Source organism: Mesocricetus auratus, unplaced genomic scaffold, assembly GCF_017639785.1.
Source record: "Mesocricetus auratus isolate SY011 unplaced genomic scaffold, BCM_Maur_2.0 Super-Scaffold_100019, whole genome shotgun sequence".
Lineage (NCBI taxonomy): Eukaryota > Metazoa > Chordata > Mammalia > Rodentia > Cricetidae > Mesocricetus > Mesocricetus auratus.
This window is the reverse complement of record NW_024429200.1, coordinates 29,003,019-29,021,953: the sequence shown is the minus strand read 5'-3', so window position 1 is coordinate 29,021,953 and position 18,935 is coordinate 29,003,019.

Here is an 18,935-nt window from a genome sequence, read left to right as displayed (position 1 = left end):
ATGGTGCTGGTCAAACTGAATGTCTGCATGTAGAATAATGTAAATAGATGCATGTCTATCACCCTGCACAAAACTCAAATCCAAGTTGATCAAAGATCTTGATATTAACCAGATACACTGAACCTGATAGAAGAGAAAATGGGGAATATCTTTGAACATATTGACACAAGAGAAAACCAACAAAGATAATGAAGCCACTAAAATAAACAATCAATAAATGGGGCCTCATGAAACTGAAAAGCTGATCCCATCCATAGTACAAAAGGAAAGCCTACAGAATGGCACAGGATTTTCACCAGCTCCACATCTGTCAGAGGGCTAATATTCAAAATACATAAGGAACTCAAGAAAATAAACATAAGTAAACAAAATAATCCAAATGAAAATGGAGTTCAGATCTAAATAGAATATTTTCAACAGAGGAATCTTAAATGGCTGAGAAACACTGAGAAAATGTTCAACATCCTTAGCCATAAGTAAAATCTGAATGAATACTGCTTTGAGATTCCATCTTTCACATGTCAAAATCTAGGATCAAAATACAAGTAACAGCTCATTCTGGGGAGAAAGTGGAGCAAGGGCAACACTCCTCCAGTGCTGTTTGGAGTGCAAACTTGTACAGTCACTTCGGAAATCAATATGGGGATTCTCAGAAAATCCAGCTATACCACTGTCAACCATATGCCCAAATGATGTTCAGTCATACCACAAAGACAAGTGTTCAACAATGTTAATAACATATTTACTCATCATAGCCAAAAACTGGAAACAACCTAAATGTCCCTCAATGAAGAATAGATAAAGAAAATGTGGCAATTTACACAATAAAATATAACTCATCTGTTAAAAAATGACATTATTAAATTTGCAAGCAAATGGTTGTAACTAGATCTATTTGTGGATAAACTGGGGCAGATAAGGATGGAAAGAGGAGAGATCAGATTGAGGGGAGTACATGGAGGAGAGAGTACTGGAATTGGGGGCATTTCAGAGGTCATGTAGAAACCTAGTGCAGTGGAAACTCCCTAGTATCTGAGAGAATGTCTAGGAAAAACTCCTAGTAATGTTAGACATGGACACTGGATTGACCATGTTCTGAAACTAAGCAAGGCTTCCAGTGATGGGACTTTGACACCAACCCAGTCTCAAAAACCTTTGACCTATAATGTGTTCTGCCAGCAAGATGTGCTTGGATAAAGTTGGCACAGAACTCATGGGAGACACCAACAAATTGCTGGTCCAGTTTGAGAACTTTGCCAAGAGAGACAGCCCATCCTTTACACTGACTGGAGGTTCTGGAACCAGAGGCTGGATAGTCCAGGATCTTAGAATAGAAGTAAGCATGACTAGCAAAACAAACAGTCAATGAAATGATTCCTATAGTCAAAGATTGGGTCCTAACCAAATCTCGTCAGAGAGACTTCCCCTGGCAGTACATGAGAATAAATACAGAGGCCTACACCCAAACATTAGGGAGAGCTCAAAGGGTCCCTCAAAAGAGAGGGAGGAAAGATTCTTGGAGCCAGAGGGGTCAAGGATACCAGATGAACAATACCTGTGGAATTAACTAGCAGGGCTCATAGGGACTCAGAGACTAAAGTGTCAGCCAAGTAGCCTCCATGGGTCTGTGCTAGGTCCACTTCAAATATGCTATAGTTGTTTATCTTAGTTTTTTTGTGGAAATCCTAAAAGTGGAAGTAGGGTTATCTCTGACTCTTTTGCCTGCTCTTGTAACCCTTTGCTTCTACTGGGTTGCCTCATGCAGCCATAAACAGAGGGCACAGAGCCTAGTTTTATTGAGTGTTGCTACTTCCATGCTTGGTTGAAGTCTCTGGGAGACCTACTATTTTCTGAAGAGAAACAATGGAGGAGTGGATCTTGGTGAGAGGGAAGGTGGTAGAGACTGAGAATTCTGGAGGGAGGGAGTGATGTGGTTGAGATGTATGGCAGAAGAACTAATTTTAAAATTAAACTTGCTATTTTCTTCAACGCATCCAAGAATGTGGGTATCTATAGTTCAAAGTCCATCATTTCAATTTATAGTTTCCAAATTGTCACCTTGACATTGTACTATGGGTGTGTCAAACATGCCTTATAATCACTATGCCCAAACCTTGTCTTGTTTTATGACAAATACCATCTTTATTTGTTCTGTTTCTTAGCTCAGTAAATGATGCCCCCTTTCTTTATATTTCTCCAGTACAACCTCGCAGATATAATCAATAACTCATTTCTCTATCACACTAGTCTATCAATCACCAGGATCTTTTTCAATTTTAAACCTTATATATGTCTTTATTCAATTTAATTTTCTCATGCTCCATTTTCTCCTTTCTAGTCCAAGGACCCATCATCTCTCATCTACAGCACTGAAACATTCTTCAAACTATTCCTGCCTTTAAACGGTCTTTACAGTGCAACCATATTAATCATGTGTTTATTCCTACTTCATAAATCTTGGGGAGTTTCATGTGTTCAGTTTTAAATGCTTAATACCTTGCCTAAATCACCACAACATCCTCTCTTTTCTGTATGGCCACATCAGCTATTATTTCCATTGCTCTTTTGTTTTGCATTTGTTTGTTGGTTTTTTCTTTGTTTTGTTTTGTTTTGTTTTTTTGCTGTGGTGCAGGCAAACTTAAGTCTTGTAAACTTCTCTAGTATGATGAACTTCTAGGAAAGGATTTTGCACATGGTTAGATATTCTTTTTATGGAATATTATCCTGTTATGCTTTGTATACCTCATCTAAACTTATACATTTCCCATGGACTATTCCTAAGGTAAATTCCCCTTGTTGTCCACAATCAAGCATAACACCTTTGAATCTACATCGTAAGTTTCCGTATGCCATGTTGTTTGCTTTTACAAATGTCATTGCAGATAATTGAACTCTGGCATGGTAATATCTGTCTTCTAAAGACAGTTGCGAATGCACTAAAACTTTATTCATTTTCTTCCAGTGCTGTAACCTTAAGATACAATGTATTGCCTAGACCTTCATAAACATTCATATATTAGAAAATTAAGTTGGGAAAAAATGAAAAAGCAACTATAAAATGTATACTTTTAGCTGTGCTACAAGTGTGAGTCTTATATTATAGTTTCCCATGTATTAAACATATGCCATTAATGTAAGTTGTACAACATCCTTTACCATTAGTTATGTCATCCTCAGTTTAAAGACAAGCATGCTTTCCTACATCATGGGCTAAAATAAAAGTAAATAAATATTAATAAAATACATGGGATAGTAGCTTTTCACATGGCAAGTATTCAACAAATAATAGGTTTTGTTATTTATCTTCTTTAAATGTCTGATGCCAAAAAGTCTAACTACAAATTCTTCCTTATATCCTTAATTAGCTTAGTAGTTCGTACTTCATAGAAAGAACGATTCCCAGGAGAGTAGGATGATGTTTGAACTGCAATCATCATATTGAACCGCAGTAGAGTGTAAGTTTTCATTATAGAGCTTTAATTATTTCCTAAACATGAGGGGCGGAGAGGTCATTGAAGTTGTTACAATTTATCCTTACCAGGAGATTTATTTTTCCCTAAGGGAAGAAATCAGTTAATTAAGGAAACCATAGCAATGCAATCAGCGTTTGATAGATCTCATACTATGAAATGCTCATCTGATATAAACTAAAGGCAAAGTATATAAATAAATATGTTTTATATATTAATTTATACACATATTTGTATATCATACTTACGTACATTATTAAACACACAATTTATTGAACCAAATATACTATTACTACAATATTGCAACTAAGTGAGATACAGATCAGTTATACATTTAGTAATTATATATTCATTGAAGCCATGACACAGAGTTTTATCATTTCTACAATTTCATTGTGCTACAAAAGGACTGTTAGTCCAACACAAGTGTGTATTTAACTTAAGCAACTGCCTACTGTTTTCCACAGCCAATGCGACACTTTACAGTACTTCCCACAATGCATGCCTATACATACTCACTTCTGTGCTATTCCCAATTATTGGCACTTTCTCTACTTTCAAGCACTGAAATGAATATTCAGGTGACACACCTTTATAGTTTTAGTTTGTATTCCTTGAGAAACTAATGCTACTCAATGTCTTACAATATTCCATTGGCATATACTCCTCAGCAATGAGTTTATATTGGTTTGATTTTTCATTGCTGAGATTAAAAATTCTGATAAAAAAGAAGATGTAAATATTTATGTTGCCACAATTGTAAGTGTAATTCAGAGAACATTATCTGTCTTGGCAGGCAGGAATGGATGTGAAGCTCATTTGTTTTGTTTGTAATTAAAATTTTTATTTGTGTTTTTATTTTTAATTGTTTATTGTTAACTTCTTTTAATTATTGCTTTTTTAGTTTTCCTTTAGGGAAAATTGAAACATTGCAAGGGTGAAGGACAGATACGGAGGGACTGAGAAATGAGTGTGATTGAGATGGCTGATGTGAAATTCCCAAAGAATCAATAAAAATTTGTGTTTTAAAACGTCGTGCTGTGTCAAGAAGCTGAAATGAGTTTGTACAGAAATTCTGCAGTTGTACCCCCAACATGTCACTAATCATTTCTTTCTTCATTCAGTTAATTTAGAGGTCAAACTTAACAGAATCCTAGGCCTTGTCGATCCAAAAAAGAAAGCATAACTTTCAAATGTACAATTTTATTTCTGACCCCTGAATGGCTCATGGCCATGTCTAAGTGAGAAATGTGTTCCGTCCCTTTCTGTGAGTTTAAATATCATTAACAGTTCCTTCATTGTTCTAAATTCCAATTTCAAAGCTTCTTCTGAAATTCAAAGAATGGGAAAAAATAGATGGGAGCCTCTTTGGAATGAAGGGATGATCACATACTCCTAGCATCCAATGGAACAAAGCATGTGAAAATCCCATGTGCCATAGATACTTAAACACAATTGAGTATTACTCAGATGTTAAAAATAATGACATCATGACAGTTGCAAGCAAATGGAAGGAAAAGAAAGTCAGACCCAGAAGAAAATATGATACATACTCACTTACAAGTAGATATTGTCTATAAAGTAAAAGATAAGCATGCTATGTTCCAAAGACACCGAGAGTCTCAGTAACAAGCAGGGCTTGAGTGGACCACAAGGATCTCTCTGGGAAGGGAAAATAGAATAGATTTCACAGGTGCACTTGGGATGGGTGGGGCTGGAAACAGGAAGGAGTAAGTAGAGGGGAGAGAAGAGGCTAAAATACTCAGAAAAATGACTGGAATTGGGGGGGGGAATTCAGGGGTGAAGCAGAAACCTAGTGTAATGGAAGCTCCATGGAATCTTGAGAGTAACCCTAACAAAGACTCCTGGTAATAGGGGACATGTAGCTTGAATCAGCCATCTTCTGTAACCAAGCAAGGCCTCAAGTGGAGAGTTAAGGACAACAAACAAGCCACAAAACCTTCAACCTCTGTTGAGTCAATGTACCACATTTAAATTATCAACTCTTGGGTTGAAGGACAGCTAAGTTGTTTGAGGGTATTTTTCTTTTATTTATTTTTTTTAATTTTTTATTTTATTTTCCAGTTTAAATTTGGATAAGAAACAAGTCAGTTCCAGGTCCCTCTCCCTTTCCCTCCCCTTCTCCCGTGCCCTCCCCCCAAACCCCCCATTATCCCCTCATTCCCCCAGGGAGGGTGAGGCCCTCCGTGGTGGTGTCCATAGTCTGTCATTTCATATAGGGTAGGGCCTAGATCCTTCCAGGGATCTCTTACAGCTGATTAACACCTTCAGCAAAGTGGCAGGCTACAAGATCAACTCAAGAAAATCAGTAGCCCTACTATATACAGATGATAAAAGGGCTGAAAAAGAAATCAGAGAAACATCACCCTTTACAATTGCCACAAACAACATAAAATACCTTGGGGTAATGCTAACCAAACAAGTGAAAGACCTGTATCACAAGAACTTTGAAGCTTTAAAGAAAGAAATTAAAGAAGCCCTCAGAAAATGGAAAGATCTCCCATGCTCTTGGATAGGTAGGATCAATGTAGTAAAAATGACAATCCTGCCAAAAGCAATCTACAGATTCAATGCAATCCCCATTAAAATCCCAGCACAATTCTTCACAGACCTTGAAAGAACAATAATCAATTTTGAATGGAAAAACAAAAGACCCAGGATAGCCAAAACAACCCTGTTCAACAAGGCAACATCCGGAGGCATCACCATCCCTGACCTCAAGCTCTATTATAGAGCTATAGTCCTGAAAACAGCTTGGTATTGGCACAAAAATAGACAGGTAGACCAATGGAATCGAATTGAAAACCCAGGTATTAACCCACACACGTACGAACATCTGATGTATGACAAAGAAGCTAAAAATATAAAATGGAATAAAGAAAGCATCTTCAACAAATGGTGCTGGCATAACAGGAGACTGGCATGTAGAAGAATTCGGATCGATCCATGTTTATCGCCATGCACAAAAGTTAAGTCCAAATGGATCAAAGACCTCAACTTAAATCCAGCCTCACTGAACCTCTTAGAAGAGAAACTGGGTGGTACTCTTGAACAAATTGGTACAGGAGACAGCTTCCTGAACATAACACCAGTAGCACAGACAGTGAGATCAACAATTAATAAATGGGACCTACTGAAACTGAGAAGCTTCTGTAAGGCAAAGGACACAGTCAGCAAGGCAAAAAGGAAGGCCACCGAATGGGAAAAATATTCACTAATCCCACATCTGACAGAGGGTTGATCTCCAAAATTTACAAAGAACTCAAGAAGCAAGTCTCCAAAACATCAAAGGACCCAATTAAAAATTGGGCTGCAGAACTAAATAGAGAATTTTCAATAGAGGAGTCTAAAATGGCTGAGAGGCACTTGAAAAACTGCTCAACATCCTTAGCCATCCAGGAAATGAAAATCAAAACAACTCTGAGATACCACCTCACTCCTGTCAGAATGGCTAAAATAGAAAACACCTATGAAAATTTTTGCTGGAGAGGATGTGGTGAAAGGGGGACACTCCTCCATTGCTGGTGGGAGTGCCAACTGGTTCAGCCACTTTGGAAATCAGTATGGAGATTCCTCAGGAAAATGGGAATAAACCTACCACAAGACCCAGCAACTCCACTCTTAGGCATATATCCAAAAGATATCCATTCATACAACAAAGATGTCTGTTCCACTATGTTCATAGCAGCTTTATTTGTAATAGCCAGAACTTGGAAGCAACTTAGATGTCCCTCAACCGAAGAGTGGATAGAGAAAATGTGGTACATTTACACAATGGAGTACTATTCAACAGAAAAAAAATAATGGAATCATGAGATTCACAGGCAAATGGATGATACTAGAAGAAACCATCCTGAGTGAGGTAACCCAGTCACAAAAAGAGAAACATGGCATGTACTCTCTCATATGTGGATTTTAGACATAGATCTAGGGAGGGCCAGCCTACAGTCCCATGGCCAGAGAGTCTGGGAATCAGAAACTTCATTCAGTGACTGATCGAAGAAGAGGCAGACTACCTCGATTAAGTACTGAGCTGAACTCAAGAAAGCCAGTAACAGAGAGGGAGAACTGATGACCAAAGGGATTAAGACTGGGCTGTTACTTTCGTAGACACTCAGAGGACTGCTTAGATGTTAGATTAAGCATTATTTCTCTTGCTTCACTGTGATTGAATAACAGTGGAAATCAAGGGAGTGAGATTCCCTGTGATGCAATAAGAACTGAAGAACTGATATAAAATTATTTAAAGGAATGGGGGCTTATTTTGGCTCTCATTCTTTGGGGTGTCAATCTATTATGGTGGGAGGATTTGCCAGAGCAAAGCAGCTAACAACAGTATTTCCCTCAGCCTCTGGGGTGGTAATACCCTCATTTATAGTTAGTTGTCCCACAAGTAATTCGTGGAAATTCCATCATACATATCAACAGAGGTGGACTCAAGGAATCTCTTAGGAATCCAATCAATTTGGAAATCAAAATTAGCCTACATAAAGGCCATTTTATGCGATAAAGTTAATTTTGAAATATATTTAATGCTATTTCATTTCTAAGTTTTTTAATTCAACTTTGGTCCCTTGAAAGTAGAAAGTTAATATTTTCTCTGACTGAATAAAGTTAATCAGACACTGTAAATGAAGAGTTTTATTTTCAGAATACTGCAAAAATAAACCTAAGATGCCACCAATTCTTATGACTCTGACTATAAAGCCTAATGACTGCTACTTTTGTCATGAAATTTTCTGACTGTCCTTGCTAAGACAGGAAATGAAAAGAAAAGGCATGCTAGAGGCAGTAATTGTTGAATATCCAATATTGCAATTGCCCTCTAAAGAACAGAGAAGCTACTTAACTCCAATTTGTGTTAGTGCTATTAAACTATGGTACATTCATTATTCCTCACAACAACAAAATCCCCTTGTAATCAGGTTAGAGTTGAGAGAATGTGGATGAATTCTGAACGTGAAAGTTTTTGATATGGTTGCATTGGCAAGGCTGACTACACATTGCATCACTAGATGTTGTCTTGCATACTTAAATATTTTTTCTTTTTCATGTATCAGTTCACTCTTTTTTGAATTAATTCACATTTACAGCATCTGACTGATCACAGGAGACAAATTTCTAATTAATTCAGCACACTCATAGAGACAAGTATTTTCAATTAAAAAGGAAACTCCAGTGATTTTTCCCAGAAATCTTAATGATCCTGGGTTCTGCCATTTTATACTTTTTCTGCTCAAGGTCACTAGTGACCACATTGATGCTCAATCCAATGTCAGTGCATAAATACTCTGAAAATTTTATTTGTCTTTCTAGCAATGATTTATAGTTCTACTGTAGCTTCAATGCACTCTGTCTTGATGCCTTGCTTCACACTTCTAGTTTGCTTTTTCAATTTGTCCATTCCTAAATTAATATTATTTGGTATTTTTAAATGGTTCTGATATCAGTCATCTTTAAACTCATTTTTGTTAACTAATCCCCTGCTAACTGCTTAATCATGTGTGCACAAAGGATATTTGAAATCTACCTGTATAAGAAGAAAGCTGAATGAATAAACAACCAATCAGAAGGCAAGATTGTACTTTCAAAATGGAAACTCACTAAGGCAACAAGTAAGGTTAGACATTTGCCTACTGACAAGGATCAACACCCTGTTTTCTTGATTGTATGAGATTTATAGTGGAATATGGCCTCATGGAGACTGAAGTAGCAAGAACCGGGCCTGCAGAGTCTGCACCAGGTCCTCTGTGCATATATTGTGGCTCTTGGCTTGGTATTCTTTTGCCTTCTTTTGGGTCTCTTTCTTCATATTGGTTTGCCTTGTCCAGCCTCAAAATGGGGGTTTTTGCCTTCTCTTATTATGACCTATTTTGTCTTGTTTGGCTGTCATCCCTTGGCGGCCTGCTCTTTTCTTAAAGGAAAAGAGGGGTATTAGATCTGGGGAAGAGGGAAGGTGGGGTGAACTGAGAAGAGGAGAGAGAGAGGAAAATGTTGTTGCAAAGTATTATATGAAAGAAAAAAATGAAGTTTCCGTTAAAAAAACAAGAAAAATCAGTGGAATTTTCAGTTATGTGTTGCTATGCTATATGTCAATCAATGATTTAATGGTGTAGTGTAATTACTTATGAGTCGATGGGCATGAAGGACATGAGGACCATGCCTAACTTATTATGAGTGACTCTTTCATAAGTCTACTATTAGTTTGTCTGTCACATGACATTCAGCCTGGCAGCATTGAGTATTATAGTCCAAGTTGTCTGTATATGTTTCTGAGATTCTCTAAGTAGTTTCACTAAGATATTGTTGTAGAAACAAGTGTAAATCAGCAAAGGGGAACAGAAACATGCATTTTCAAGTCTCAGCTTGTTTTACTGTAACATTGTGAGCCATAGTGCCAAGCATCAAGAGATATGAGTGCACTCCAAAGCTAATTAATTAAAGTCAATAATCCAATCTTTTTAGTCAAATTAGCATGTCAGCATTATAAGCTATTGTGATGTCCTATATCTTCTACTGTCTACACCACCTGTGCAATTCTCCAGCTGAATCCCTGTAGTCTACAGTGATCATATTTCTACTTTGTCTGAGCTGACTATATTCAAAACATCTCAATCTGCTATCAATATTTCTTATAATATCAATGTGTGTGTGTGTGTCTATGTCTGTGTCTGTGATATGTATATCTGTGATAGTTACTTTTGGTTCTCAATTAATTTAGGAAATATCTACCTAGGATATTAGTAAGGATGGAAGACCCAACCTAATTTAGGGAACAATATTAGATAAACTAGAGATCTTGGTAGAAAAAAAGAATAAAAAGAGAAAAGGAGAAAGCCATTTAGTACTGCCAGTCTCCATCTTTCCATCCATGTATTTATCTATCTCTAATCTATCATCTATATATATCTACCAATCTACAGATATAGATATCTATATATCTAAATCTATCTATAGAAAGATATGTATGGAGAGTTAAGTAGATATTATCTCTATCACTATCTCTTTCTGACCCCTGTATACTGTGTGCTGAGCTGAACAAGGTTATACCATCACTGCACCACCATGCCTTCTGCCATGACATATTGCTTCACTACAGACCCAGTCATTGTGATTATAACAATGTCTTTATAATGACAAAACTTTGGAGTCAGAAGGATTATGAGTTTGAGGTAAAACTGGACAAAGGTTATAAAATAATTATATCATACATCAGAACATTTAAGAATACAGTAAATTTTATCAAAAGCCCATGACTAAAAAGATCTTAGGCTTTATGCTTTAATAAATAGACATGATATACCTATAAAATTTCCTTCTAAATATTTGTGTTTATGCAAGAGATGAGTGCAGCTGTGAAGTTTGTTCAGAAAATCTTGGTGGTTAATGAAGACTTATAATTATTCAAGTAGTAAGAATAACTGACAGTTCAATTTTGAACCCTATAGGGAAAATCTAGATCACCTCCAAGGCTGGGAGAACATCACAGAAGAGAGGTTGTAAATGATTTAAGTAGTAGAAGAGGCAGAGTACTATGGAAAGCTTTCTTCCTGGCATGGCATGGGCTTTTTCTCTTTTGAACTCTAGCAACTCTGATTATTGGCATAAGATGTGCAATAGATAGGCCCTATTGACATTCTAGTCATGAAACAGAGAAGAGACCATCAGGCCTCATTCATCACTGAGGACTTAAATGTAGCTAATGGTTGATGAAAGGGATAGACATTTGCTTGAACGACACAGGATAGAAAAATGACTGTGGTCCTGTAGGTAACCCCTCTCCCAAGGCCCTGAATTAACCTAGTAAGACTAAGTAGGGAACCAGGAAGAAAGGAAGGAAGGAAGAAAGGAAGAAAGGAAGGAAGGAAGGAAGGGTCAGTGGCAGGTGGCAGGGGAGGAAGGGAGGGAAGGAGGAAAGAATGAAGGAAGGAATGAATGGATGAACAAATGAATGAAGAAAGTGAAGGTGGGAAGGAAGAAAGGAATGATAATGGAAGGAGAGGAATTAGTTGTTAAGATAAAGGGAAAAGTGGGAATGGGGATGCAAAAAAGGATTGTGTGCAAATACTGTCAAACTACATTAAATATGTGTATAAATGTATCACAATGAAACTATATATATGCATATATTATCAGAAATATTAAGGCTAATAAAATATAAATAAAGAGAAAGGAAGTACAAGGGAAAATGGGAAATGAGAGGAAGATAAAGAGAGAAAGAGTAGAAATAAATACAAATAAGTGCTTAATTTCTGCTTATTGGCTTGGTCAATTAGTATGTTAATGCTGTAATGTAGGCGTGAATAACAGTACTAAAACTAAACTAACTGTTGAATATAATACTATGAGTTTAAATCCCTTGCCCATTATGTCTTTCCTTCAATTGTTTATGAAACATGGGCTTTATTGTTTACTAACTAAAACCTTCCTTGGAAGTACATGCATCACCATTTTATTATTCAGTCAAAATTTGACTCAAAACAACAAGAAAACCAAAACAACTTTACTTTGTGGAATCCTAACTTTAATTGGTCTCCGCCCTCATATCTCTGCAGTAAGAGAAGACCTATGGAACTTCTGAATGATGCTGAGCAGTATCTCTTGCTGCATTAGATCTAAATTGAATCTACTATATCACAGCAGATCTGCTACATGCAACATATGAAAATATAAGCTCTAGACTCGTGTTTAGCCCAGACTGCTGTTTTTCCAATCTACCTCCTAAGACTCAGATGATTTCTCTAAAATATCCTTAGGGCTACTTGTAAAATAGAAGGAATGAAGAGTAGTGCTTGAATCGACAGTAGTATTTATTGTTACGACACTGTCCTATAAGCAGCCAGAAAACTAAGTAGTATACTGCACTGAGAGCTCATTGCTCTTATGTTTGCTGTCACTGACATGACTAACCATCTGTTGTGAGACAGCTCATACAGGTACAGACTCACAGTTGCTGATTGATGAGACTAGGACTGAGTCTATATAATCTCTACTCCTTCCATTTCTCGTTCTTCTCCCCGAACTAAGCAAGTTATTTCAGATATACACTGCTAATTGTGATGCACAAATGTGTGCCGTACAATGAGCCCATTTCATGCATCTGTTATCCCATCAGCCCATACAAATATTGTATAAGAGTGTATGATAAATCACCCTGTTAATTGTGGGAGCTCACAATGTTGTCTAGAGGGTGAGACTATGTTTAAAAGGCAGGGTAGGATCTGGCATCAACTCTCCTACATCCTCCATTTCTAACACGACATGGTTCTACTTACTTTTCCCATTTCATATAGTGGACAACACAAAAAAATCTCAAGGGAAATTAAGTCATATTCAACAGAAAGAAAAATGAAGAGAACTTTTCAAACTCCTTTACCTTTGTGTATCAAATCTTGTCTGTTTAACTTTGCAGTTTTGGAAGTCAGTATACAGTTTATAACATGAATTGAGCTGAACCACTCCCTAAAACCCACCTTTGGATTTCATGATGCTTTATTGGTGGCAATTCTTATTGCTGTGACACGGAAAGGTTTACTTGAACTCACATATTGGAGATACAATCTGTCACAATGGGGAAGGCACACAGTAAGGTTGTGAGTTAGCTGATTACAACACATCTGCAGCCAGAAAACAGTTGAATGTTTGTGCTCAGCTGGATTTCTCCCTTGTGTTCAGTCCTGAACTCCAAGCTACCTATACCCATGGTAACCCTTCCCTTCCTAGGAAAATCATTCTTGATACATCCTGATAGGCACATCCATTAGGTTGCTTCCATGATTCTAAGTCCATTCAAGCTGTCAATGAAGACTGAGCATCACAACTACACTAATAAAAATAATTGATTGTTCTCATTTTTTCTCACTCATCTGTCTTGTACAGACTCATAATCCAAGCAATATTATCGACTCTTCTAACTAATACCCAGAAAAAAATGCCACTTGTTTGCACTTCTAAATCAATACTCGGCTCAATTCTGTTCACTCACACAGGGGATTAGAATACTGTGTTTTTAAGTTGCATTGTACTTGAGAACTGAGTCCCTGCAGTGTAGTTACCAGCTTTGCCATTAAACAGCTTGGTGCTTTAAATTACACCCAAGACTCACGAAGTTCTGTCACCTGCATAGGTTTTCAGTAGCACAGGGCATACTGAATCAATGAGCCACACATTGATAATTTCTTCAGGAAAACCAAAACTATATAGATTGGTACAGTGCCAACCACTACTCCTGTTTCTTTCTCATTCCTTTAAGTTGTCATTGAAGCAGGTACCTTGAATAAGGTACCTAAATTAAGGTAAATAAGTCGATTTTGAGAGGTAAACAGAAAACCGAACTTACATTGAGAACCCATAATCCACTTTTAAATGTTATTTCCCTACTTCCTAATGCTTTAAAATGCCATTTCTTATTTCGTTTTTTGATCTAAGATGCAATGGGGTCACTGGTTAATGAAATAATAGGACAGATGTGACATAAATAATTTTAGATATGATACACCTACTCAATTTTGTCTTATTTCTTCTACAGTTCTTGATCCAGATTTACAACATAATCTTCAATCGTGATCAGATTTCTTCTGGACTCAAGAGCAAATACACAAATATGGCAGAGAAAATGTACATAGTCATTAGGTGTGCATTGTAAACCAGATATAGTAAGAGATGCTACCCTACACCCCTGTTTAAATAAGCTTAGCTTAGTCTAGAGTCACCTGCAAATGTTTCCCTTGTCCACAATCAAATAAAGTATATGTGTCCAATATGACCCTGTTACTGCAACTGAGATAATAATCAGAAAACTATCAGGAAAAATATAGAAATCTCATTTTCCAAACACTGTCTCTATCAACAGACACTTAGGGGTGTTTACAGTTTCTGTTTTTAAGCTGTGTTTTTCTTCTCCAGCCTGACACCTCTATTCTTCCCTTAGCTATACTATATAGAGTGACCCCAGGAAAGTCTAATGGTTTTTCCCAAGCATTGAAATTAAGAAGACAATTCAAGAATATTTTGTTTAGTTTTCAGGGACTCTGTCTCCCTCTCTCTCATCACATAGCCAAAAAGAGTAAATATAATTCATTCTACATTTGATTAATTCCCACTTTTCATTGTTAGTGGGTGAACTGTGTATTATTAATGTAAGAGAGAGTGTGTGAACACATGAACGCCATCTCACATGTGCAAGCCAGAGAGCAACATTCACTAGCCCATTATTGAATAGGCAAATAGATCAGATTACCAAACCTGAGAGCATAGGCTCCCACCCACAGTTATAATTACTTGGGGCAATTATTCTTTAGACATTATGATGCTCATAGATACTTTATTAAAATATTTTCTTAAAAATGTAAAATGCTGTTTTCCAGTACTGAATTCTGCATATTTTTTGAAGGAACTAAAAGAAATAGATGGTCTCTGAGGGGAAAATACAGTGCTTTATTCTGCACTCATTTTCATTCTTTACATATCCATTCACTTGGCAAACTGTTTTGAAGGAACTTAGTGGTACCCATCACTTAACCAAGAAACTAGTACAAAAAACAGATTCCTGATACACTCTCACCAAGACCATTTTAAAATTTCTTTGAAGCTGTACAATTTGATTACGAAAATTTATCCTGTTTCACAAGTCTAACATATGAAAAATTCATTTTAAATAATATATTAGGCACAGAGGAAAAGACTAGATAGAAATTGTTTTCTGGGGAAGCACGAGAATCTGAGTTTGAGTTGCCAGCACTAATATTAATAGCTGTGCCAGGCAACCTAAGTCTGTAAGACCATCACTGAACTGGAGGTAGGAGGTGGGTTGCAATCAAGCTCAAACTGATCAGTAAACTCAGGGCTTAGTGGGATTTCCTGTCTTGAAAAATAATGAGAACACTCAAGAAGCCAATTACCATAAACTCCTGGCCTCATCATTCATAAGCACGCATGTACACAAAAGTATACACACATATACATATCCATGCACACACACAGCATACACAAACATATGTAAACACACATTACACATAGAAAAACACAAATACATAATAAGATGGTTATTGTACTATAAAATAATTATTTTTCAGGATAATTTCCTATTGGAATAATTTAGGTGGTTAATGTTTACTTTATCTGAAAATTGTTGATAAAAAGTGCTAAAAACAGAAAAAGAAAAGTCTTTTTTTTTAAGACTGAGCTTCTGTTTGTAGCACTGGCTGTCCTGGAAGTCACTGTGTGGACCCAAATGACCTCAAACTAAGAAATATGCTTATATCTGCCTCCTGAGTGCTGTGATTAAATGCATGCTTTACAACCATCCAGCTTATAAATATTAATCTTTTGGCAGAATTGGAACATCCATCTCTCAGTAAATATTTCACAAGCAGTTAAGTTAGTGTGGATGGTTTACTCACTCATGCTTGCCTATCTGAAAACCATCTGTGAAAATGGTTTATCCAGATTATTTCCAGCATCTGAATATTATGAATAATGCCGCTGTGAACAAAGTTGAGCAGGTGTCCTCATGGTATGGTTGAGGATAATTTGGGTATATGCTCAAGAGTAGTATCACTGGGTCTTGAGGTAGACTGGTACCCAATTATCTGAGGAACTGCCATACTGATTTCTAAAGTGGCTATACAAATGTTTACTCCTACCAGCAGTGGAGGAGTGTTCCCCTTACTCTACATCTTCTCCAACATAGGCTATCATTGGCATTTTTGATCTTGGATACTCTAATTGGTGCAAGATGGTATCTCAGAGATATTTTCATTTTCATTTAACTGCCAGCTAAGTGTATCTGTGTATTTTGACCATCTGAGATTCTCCTGTTGAGAGTTCATTGTTTGTATCTGTACTCCATTTTTAATGGGATTATTTGGTATTTTGGCATCTGGTTTCTTGAGTTCTTTACATATTTTGATATCATTCTTCTGTCAGATGAGATGTGGAGTTGATGAAGACATTTTTCCATTTTGTAGGCTGCCATTTTGTTTTATTGACAGTTTGTTTTACCTTACAGAAACTTTTTGGTTTCAGAAGGTCCCATTTATCTCAGTGTCTATGCTACAGATGTTATTTTCAGGAAGCAGTCTTCTGTGCCAATGTGTTCAAGGTTACTTTTCTCTTTCTCTTCTATCAGCTTCAGTGTAACTATATTTATGTGGAGTTCTTTGATTCTATTGGACTTGAGTTTTTTCAAGGTGATAGATACATGTCTATTTGCAATCTGCTACATGTTAACATACAGTTATGTTACCACCATTTGTTGAAAATGTATTGTTTGTCTCCTTTGTATATTTTGGCTCTTTTGTCAAAAATAAGGTGTTCATAGGTGTGTAGATTTCTGTCAGAGACTTCAGTTTGATTCTACTGATCTACTTTTCTATTTTTATGCCTATACCAAGCTGTTTTTATTACTGTAATTCTATAATATATCTTGAAGATACGGATGGTGATTTCTCAAGAAGTCCCGTTATTGTACAGAATTGTTTTAGCTCTCCTAGGTTTTTCATAGCAGCATTATTTGTACTAACCAGACCTGAAAACAACCTAGATGCCACTCAGCTGAACAATGGATAAAGAATATATGGTAAATCTATACAAAGGAGTATTACTCAGTGGAAATAAAAAAAAACGGCATCATGAGATTTGCAGAGAAATGGTTGGAACTAGAAAAAATCATGCTGAGTAAGATAGCCCAAAACTAGAATTACAAAAACAGTATGAACTCACTCAAGAGTGAATATCACATGTTACAATCCCCAGTTACAAAGACTATAGGTAATAAGAAAGACAGACAGAGAGAGAAAGAGATGGATTTCACAGGGAAGAGGAAGTAGATGAGATGTTCTGTCTATACTGGGGGTGGAGGGAGTAGAGAGGAGGGAATGGAGCAATGGGAATGGGAACATGAGGAAACAGGATAGTCAAATCCGGGGTGAGATAGAGGGGAAGACTAATGAAAGATATGTTTTGATAGAGGGGGCCATTATGGGGATATCAAGAAACCTGATGGCAGGGAAATTGACAAGAATCCGTAAGGAAGACTCCAGCTAAGACTCATAGAAATAGTGGAGATAGTACTTGAACAGGCCTTCCCTGTAATCAGGTTGGTGATTAACCTAGTTGTCATCATAGATGCTTTGTCTAGTACTTGATGGAAGCAGATTAAGAGACCATAATCCAAGCACTGTGCAGAACTCCAGGAGTTGAATTGAAGAGAGAGTGGAGGGATTATATCAGCAAGATCATGATGGGAAAACCCTCCAAGACAGCTGACTTGAGCTTGTGCGGGAGCTCATGGACTCTGAATGGACAGCTAGGGAGCTTGAATGGTACCTAACTAAGCCATCCAAATCTGGGTGAGTGTTGTGTAACTTGCTATTTTGTGGAGCTCCTAAAAGTGGAACCAGGACCTACCCCTGAGGCATGAACTAGCTTTTTGGAACCTATTCCCTATGACAGGATGCCTTGTTCAGCCTTGATGCATGGGGAATGAGGTTGATACGTGAAATACATTTTAAAAAATGTTGACTATTAACAAAATAAATAAATGAATGAATAGATAAATAAATAAATGATTATCCATCTAGAACTGGTAGCACATGAGAGGTAGGAAATTTAAAGACTGCTTTGTCTACTGAATGACTTCAAGGCCTCTATGAGCAATACAGTGAGATCCTACATAAAAAGTTAAAGTAGAAATACAAAGGAAGCTAGGCTATAACTTAGAGATATCAGACTTTCCAAATATGGAACTGAGTTCTAGCCCTTGGACTTCAAAAACAATCAGCTGGGTTAGTCTTACGTATTCTTTGATGGATAGCAATGCCAAGCTTCCTAAAATGCACTAGGAGTGGAGAGGAATTGAGACACAGTATTAAAGTTGAAAGATAATAAATAGTGGACTGATTCGGGAGGTTGTACATACTTGCACACATATATGCACACCCACACACCAAGATATATATGCACACATGTATATGGGTGTAACAATTACATTTTTAGAAGAGATCATGAATTTGGCAGGGAAGGCAGGAACAAGGGAAGGCATTATAGACAGATATAGATAAGAATGATATAGATGCAGTGATGCTGTTGGATATTCATTTACCCTGTGAAGATGCGTCACTGTGATTGGTTTAATAAAAAGGAAAACAACCAATAGCTAGGCAGGATGTATAGGCAGGGCTACTGGACTGTGAGAGATCTGGGAAGAACTGATGAGTTGCCAGTGGAGGCAGAAGGAGCAAGACATGCAGGAGGAAAGGTAAAAGCCACAGAGATGAATAAAAGTGGGTTAATTTAAGTTATAAGTGATGGTGGAACAAGCCTCAGCTATAGGCTGAGTTTCACAACTCATAGCAAGTCTCTGTGTCTTTTTTTTTTTGTGAGTTACCAGCACAAAGAAAACTTTGCCTATATATGGTGTCCAATATCTGGCCATGTATATCT